The 6,009-nt window shown below is 39.9% G+C and overlaps 1 pseudogene; it reads left to right on the top strand.

The window, feature by feature from the left end:
- The first annotated feature begins 3,931 nt into the window (after positions 1–3,931).
- Positions 3,932–5,615, top strand: LOC103727154 (annotated as a pseudogene).
- Positions 5,616–6,009: the final 394 nt, after the last annotated feature.

Below are 6,009 nucleotides of genomic sequence, written 5' to 3'. Positions count from 1 at the left end.
GGTGGCAAATGCTTAATCCCAGCAGTTAGGAATCAGAGGCAGAAGGTGCACCACATGATTGAGGTCAGCCTTGTATACATAGAAAGTTCCAGGCTATGAAGGGCTTCATAATGAGATCTTCTATAAAGAAATATATACATATATATATATTTAAAATATTTTATTATTTTTATTTTGTGTGTATGAGTGTATTGCCTGCATGTAGGTAAGTGCACCTGTGTCATGTAATGCCCGCAGAGGACAGAAGAGGCCATCGGATCCCCAGAACTGGAGTTACAGACAGTTGTTAGCTGTCATATGGGTGCTGGGATTCGAACCTGGGTCTTCTGCAAGAAGAATCACTCTTCTTAACTGCTGAGCCATCTCTCCAGCCCTGGTTTAAAATTAGAGAGAGAGAGAGAGAGAGAGAGAGAGAGAGAGAGAGAATGAGAATGATTTGATACAGTGAGATATGACACTGCCCTCCCCATATGTACTAGGAATTTGAATGTGGCAATATATTTCCCATCTTAACAATCATGTGACAGTAGTTATGTGCCTTGGTCGAATTTGCAGACTTCTGTGCCTCTGATTCTTTATTCATAAAAATGGACATTAAAAAATTCTGTTTCCTGGTCAGTTCCTGCTCCATTGTTCCCAGTCTGATGTCTGAAATATGTTCCGTCTTCAGCAGAGGGTCTTGCCTTCGAATTCTAGGAGATAACCAAGGGCTCCGGCAATAGCTTCTGTTATTTTGGGAATCTCTTTGACTACTCTGACCAATCACTCGAAGGAAGGTCTCCCATGTCTGGCACTGTGCTCCTTGTCATACAGCCCCCAGGTATACCCCTGCACTAATGTTTAATACCTAATAAGTTTCTTCTGGGTATTCTTGGCCTGAATAGCGAAGGAAGGTCTCCCATGTCTGGCACTGTGCTCCTTGTCATACAGCCCCCACGTATACCCCTGCACTAATGTTTAATACCTAATGTTTCTTCTGGGTATTCTTGGCCTGAATACGGATGCAGTACACAAATGTTAGTGATGGGGATGGGGATGATGATGATGAAGAGAGTGAATCTGGGCATGTAGGACTGAAGAAGAATGTTTTCACATTTTGGTATAACTTAGTCCTTAAGTCTCTTTGTTCTGGGGTTGGTTTGTACTCAGAATGGTCATCTTGACATTTAAGCCTAAATTACTAAAGAGGGAAATAAATGGTCAATTTAAAAATGTACAATCTTAAAACTTTGGCTGTGTGTGAATACTTCTTTTCCTTCCTAACTGTACCTTGTTTTCATTTTACCACACAATCACCACTAACTTTATCACACCTAATAGTTTTTGAGAAATCAAGCTAACCTGACCATTTTCTCAAAGTGAGAAATTGGACAATGATGATAATTCCTTCAAAGCCTTTCAACCACTTTCCAGGGATTAAGTCAAAGCTTTCTTGTGTAAGCTCCCTAAAAAATTGTTTTCAACCTCACTTTCTATTTTAACTTCTTTCTACTCTGTCCCTGCCATCGAGTTGTTGTCTGAATGCACTGAGGTTTTTTTTACATCTCTGCTTCAAAGTTTTGTACAAACGTCTCTAAGAAGCATTTGTCCTATATTTCTTCTCTTTTGATTGACTTGTCCTTTCTACAACTAGTGCTGTTTCTTTGACCTCATTCTTCCAAGGGTAGTCAGTATAATCTGAAAAAATGCAAATGGATTATGCCTTTCCCTTATAGAAATCCTTAAATAACTGATCCGAATTCTTTGATGTAGTTGACAAAACTCTCCCTTGTCCTGGGTCCACCTCTCTTTAGACTGACCACAGTTTGTGGAATCATTCCAACCATCCTATACCTGCTTTCTCATGTCAATGGTCTCTCATGTTTTCACCTGATTTCTGAGGAAAAGTCAACCTCTCTTTAATCCACTCCTTAGATTTAGGGATGCTGTATAAAAGGGTATTGACTTGAGCTTGAATTTCAGACAAATAAAAGAACAAAAAATTTAGAGGGACTGGAGAGGCATGGGAAGAATTGGAGGGGGACTGGGAGGGATTAAAATAATGCAAAGTCAATACTCATATATGAAATATTCAAAAATAAGATAAAATAAAATACGCAATTAAAAGAAGAGATAAATGAAGTGAAATATTTGGGAGAATAGACTGTTTTGTGTGGTTCCAGAACTCTGAATTAAGATCTGTGGGGAATATATTTAGATAGATAAGAATGGAAATATTATAATTCCTAAAGTTATTATGTATAAATAATTTATTCAGGAGTGGAATAATTTTATTAGTGATATAATTGGTTTGAGCCTGCCCTGAAAATTACTTTCCACATTCCTTGAGGATTTAGGAAGTGATAAAGCACAGAAGAGATGAAGATGGGTTCTGCAGGTAGTTTACATTAGCGGAACATATTGTAGAGATTTACAAATGAAAAGAAGACAGGCCATGTGCTCCTTTAAAGATGTTAGATTTAATGATAATGTCTGCCATGCACTCCCCAGCTGAAACTTCTGATATTTTTGTAGCTTTCTTAGAACTGGTAGAATCTGGAAAAAGCTGACATTTTCAAGCTTATAAGCATTTCAAATCTCTGATGTAAAGACTTAAATACCCCCTGTTGGACCTTCTGCTTCACTGTTTATAGTAACTATCTGAAAGGATTATTTATCAATGTGAAGTGAGCCTCCTATTGTTCTTCGGGGAAATTTTGAAATAGCTATTAACTTAATGAGGAAGTTTTAGAGTGAGGAGTGAAATGGTGCATCTTGGCTTCTACACAGCCATGAATCATTAAGGCAAGTGTGGATCTACAGGTTGTTTGACTTAGAAGGTAGAAAAGTTCTTTTCTCTATGCATATTTAGGTCATCTTTTGCTTACCATCTCTGTTCTCATAATCCAGGGACAGGATAGGCAAAGTGGTGTTGTAGAAGGCTTTAGAAGGAAATTGTGTTAGACTAACCTAGTTGAAGCCCACCAGAATTGAACAGTATATGAAGATGAAGGTCAGTTTGCAAGAATCATGGGATATTCTAATGATGGACCATTTTGTTCTCAGTGATGGTCTTGGAGCTTCTAGGTAAGGAGCTGTGTCTTGATTTCTCTGAGTGAAGACTGTTTTATTTCCCACTGTTTGTGACCACAAGATGACACAAATCTAGCAGGCAAACTTCCCTTTAATTCCCAGACCTAATTCTGAGGAGGGTGAGCTTTCTTTTTGGTCCTCCCAATGGTAGGAAGAATGAAGATAGAAGGGAAAACAGTGCTGTAAATACTTAAATCGGCAGATTAGCTTTTCGGTTCTGAAAGCTGACATCAATGTTACTGAAATCTAGACAGGAGAACTTTCTTTTACTCCAAATTTTGAAATCTAATTCTAAGACTTAGCTATCTTTTGGGTAATCTCTATGGAACTGAAGGAAAACAGTGATTTAAATATCTAAATACAGAAGGACAATTTCAAGAAGAATTGGGCTATGAGGCTAGGGGTAAACACATTTGTTAGATGAAAATGCTGTGTTGTGATACTTTCATGTAAACTAATATAAACTTAAAAAATCTCACCTTGAAAGTTTCAAATGGGGCTGCACAGATGGCACTGTGGTTAAGAGCACATACTGTTCTTGCAGAGGACACAAATTTGATTCCACATCAGGCAGCTCACAACCACCTGGCACTCCAGATCCAGGGGCTCTAACTCTGGCCTCTGAGAGTAGCTGTACTCATGTTCTCTCTCTCTCTCTCTCTCTCTCTCTCTCTCTCTCAATTAAAAATGAAGTTAATCTTTAAAAAATTGAAAAAGCTATACCAGATTTGTGGAGCAGCTGTATCCTGTGAGTAGTGAGATCCATGGACAAAGTCCTGAGCCTCATTACTACCACTGCCCAGACTGCCAAACTCTGGAACATCGACTGCCACACATTCTAGACCTAGAATATCCAGCCATGGATAAAAATGAACTGGTACGGAAGGCTAAACTTGCCAAGCAGGCTGAGCAACTTGATATGGCAGCCTGCATGAGATCTGTAATCTGACCAAGCATGGAGCTGTTTTTTTTTCTAATCAGGAGACTAATCTCTCTCATGCTTATAGGAATGTTGTAGTAACTGAACCCTGGTCCTCTGCAAGAGCAGCCAGTGCTCTTTACCACTGAGCTTTGGGGCAGAAAGATTATAAGAGCCAGGGGAGGAGGTGCATGACCATAGGGAATCAGAGTCTCACAGGTTTCTGGGACCTTGTTCATATGAACTTACAGCAATGGTGACACCATACACAAGACCCATGAAAACTCAGACAAAAATCGGCATAAAACTGGGGAAATGGGCAGCAGGCCACAACTTTGGAGAACTATTGGCAGCTGATTATTGCTGTGTAAGGGAAAGGTAATCTCCAAGGGAGTGACACTAGTCAGGCTGAACATTCTCCAATAGATAAACTCACACTGAGGGACATCTGGGTATGCAAACTTTACTCAATAGGCCTTAATGTGTATTATAGTTGTTGAGAGAGAGAGAGAGAGAGAGAGAGAGAGAGAGAGAGAGAGAGAGAGATATTCATAAAGGCCTTTTGTAAGAGTGAAACCACTGAGAACAAGTCAGCCTTCGGGTTGCAACAGCAAGAGGTTTATTTAGTACACAGGTACCTGTGGGCACAAAGTCTCCTCGGAGGACTTGCGCACCCCCATGCTGGGTTTTGGCATTTTTATAGAGCAGAAGCGGGGTACAGAAGCAGAAGCATGGTTATTGGCCCATTCAAATGAGTATAAAGCATGAGGAAGTTAAGTTGCTAAATTCTGGGTGGGTGACTTATGGTACAGATGTTATTTCCTGATTTCCTGGTATCGAGCCCCGGGGATTGCCAGATGCAGATGGCTTGACCACTACGTCCTGTTTTTCTGATAAGCTAGTTTCTCAATGCTTGACCTCTTGTCAGGCATTCCTATCAGGTGGCCTCATGGCACCTAGGTTTTTCAAGCCTATGGGAGGCGCAGATAGGGAAAGGAGTGGTAAATATGATTAAGATATGCTGAATGAAACCCACAAAAAATCAATGCATATATTTTTAAAAAGACTGTTGTTGCAGCTAGTAGGTCATCTTGAAGGGGCTTCTCGAGTAATGAGCAAAAGAAGGAAGGTGATGAGGAAAAGAATCTGATAGCTCAAGAGTACAGAGAGAAAATTGCGACTGAACTAATATGTGTCTGTAGTGATATACTGCCTTTTTTGGAAAAATTCTTGATCCAGTGCTTCACAAGCAGAAAGCCAAGAGTTCTATTTGAAAATGAAGGCAGACTACTACCACTACTTGATTTGGATTTAGACTTGCTATGGCAAGAAAAGGATTGTGGAGCAGTCACAGTAAGTGTACCAAGAGCATTTGCAATCAGCAGAAAAGACATGGAGCAACACGTCTAACAGATTGGACCTGGTCCTTAACTTCTCTGTGTCCTATTATGAGATTCTGAACTCCCCAGAGGAAGCCTGCGCTCTTACAAAGACAGCTTCTGATGGAGACACTGGTGAACTTGGTACATTGAGTGACACATCATACAAAGACAGCACGCCAATAAAGATGTTACTGAGAGAGAACCTGACATCGTGGATGTCCATCGTATACCCAAGGAGATGAGAGGGAAAATTAACTGCTTTCCAACTGCTGTCGGCTTCATTCTAAAATTTCTGTATTACTGATGTGGTTTTTATGTTTTAATATTAGCAGAGTAGAGTCAGTTAACATGAAGGGAGTTATGCATTTTCATCTTGATATAACCAGTATGGGGATGTGAAATTTGTATACAAGTTATATGTTAGGCATAGTACTTTAGGACATTGTGGCTTCACAGGGACCAGTGTTAAGAGTACTTCCATATCTAAGCAAAGAAAACTGCCTCTGTATTGGTTTGTCCTGGTGGGAAATAAAAGGGATAATTGGTTCCAGTCATAACATAGTTATTGCGGTTATATTAAGGTTTGGAGCACTTACAAGGTTGTGGTACAATCATGGTGGAATCACGTGTTTCTGT

Source organism: Nannospalax galili, unplaced genomic scaffold, assembly GCF_000622305.1.
Source record: "Nannospalax galili isolate Female #2095 unplaced genomic scaffold, S.galili_v1.0 scaffold109, whole genome shotgun sequence".
NCBI lineage: Eukaryota > Metazoa > Chordata > Mammalia > Rodentia > Spalacidae > Nannospalax > Nannospalax galili.
The sequence above is the reverse complement of the archived record's forward strand: the minus strand, read 5'-3'. Positions and strand labels throughout refer to the sequence as shown.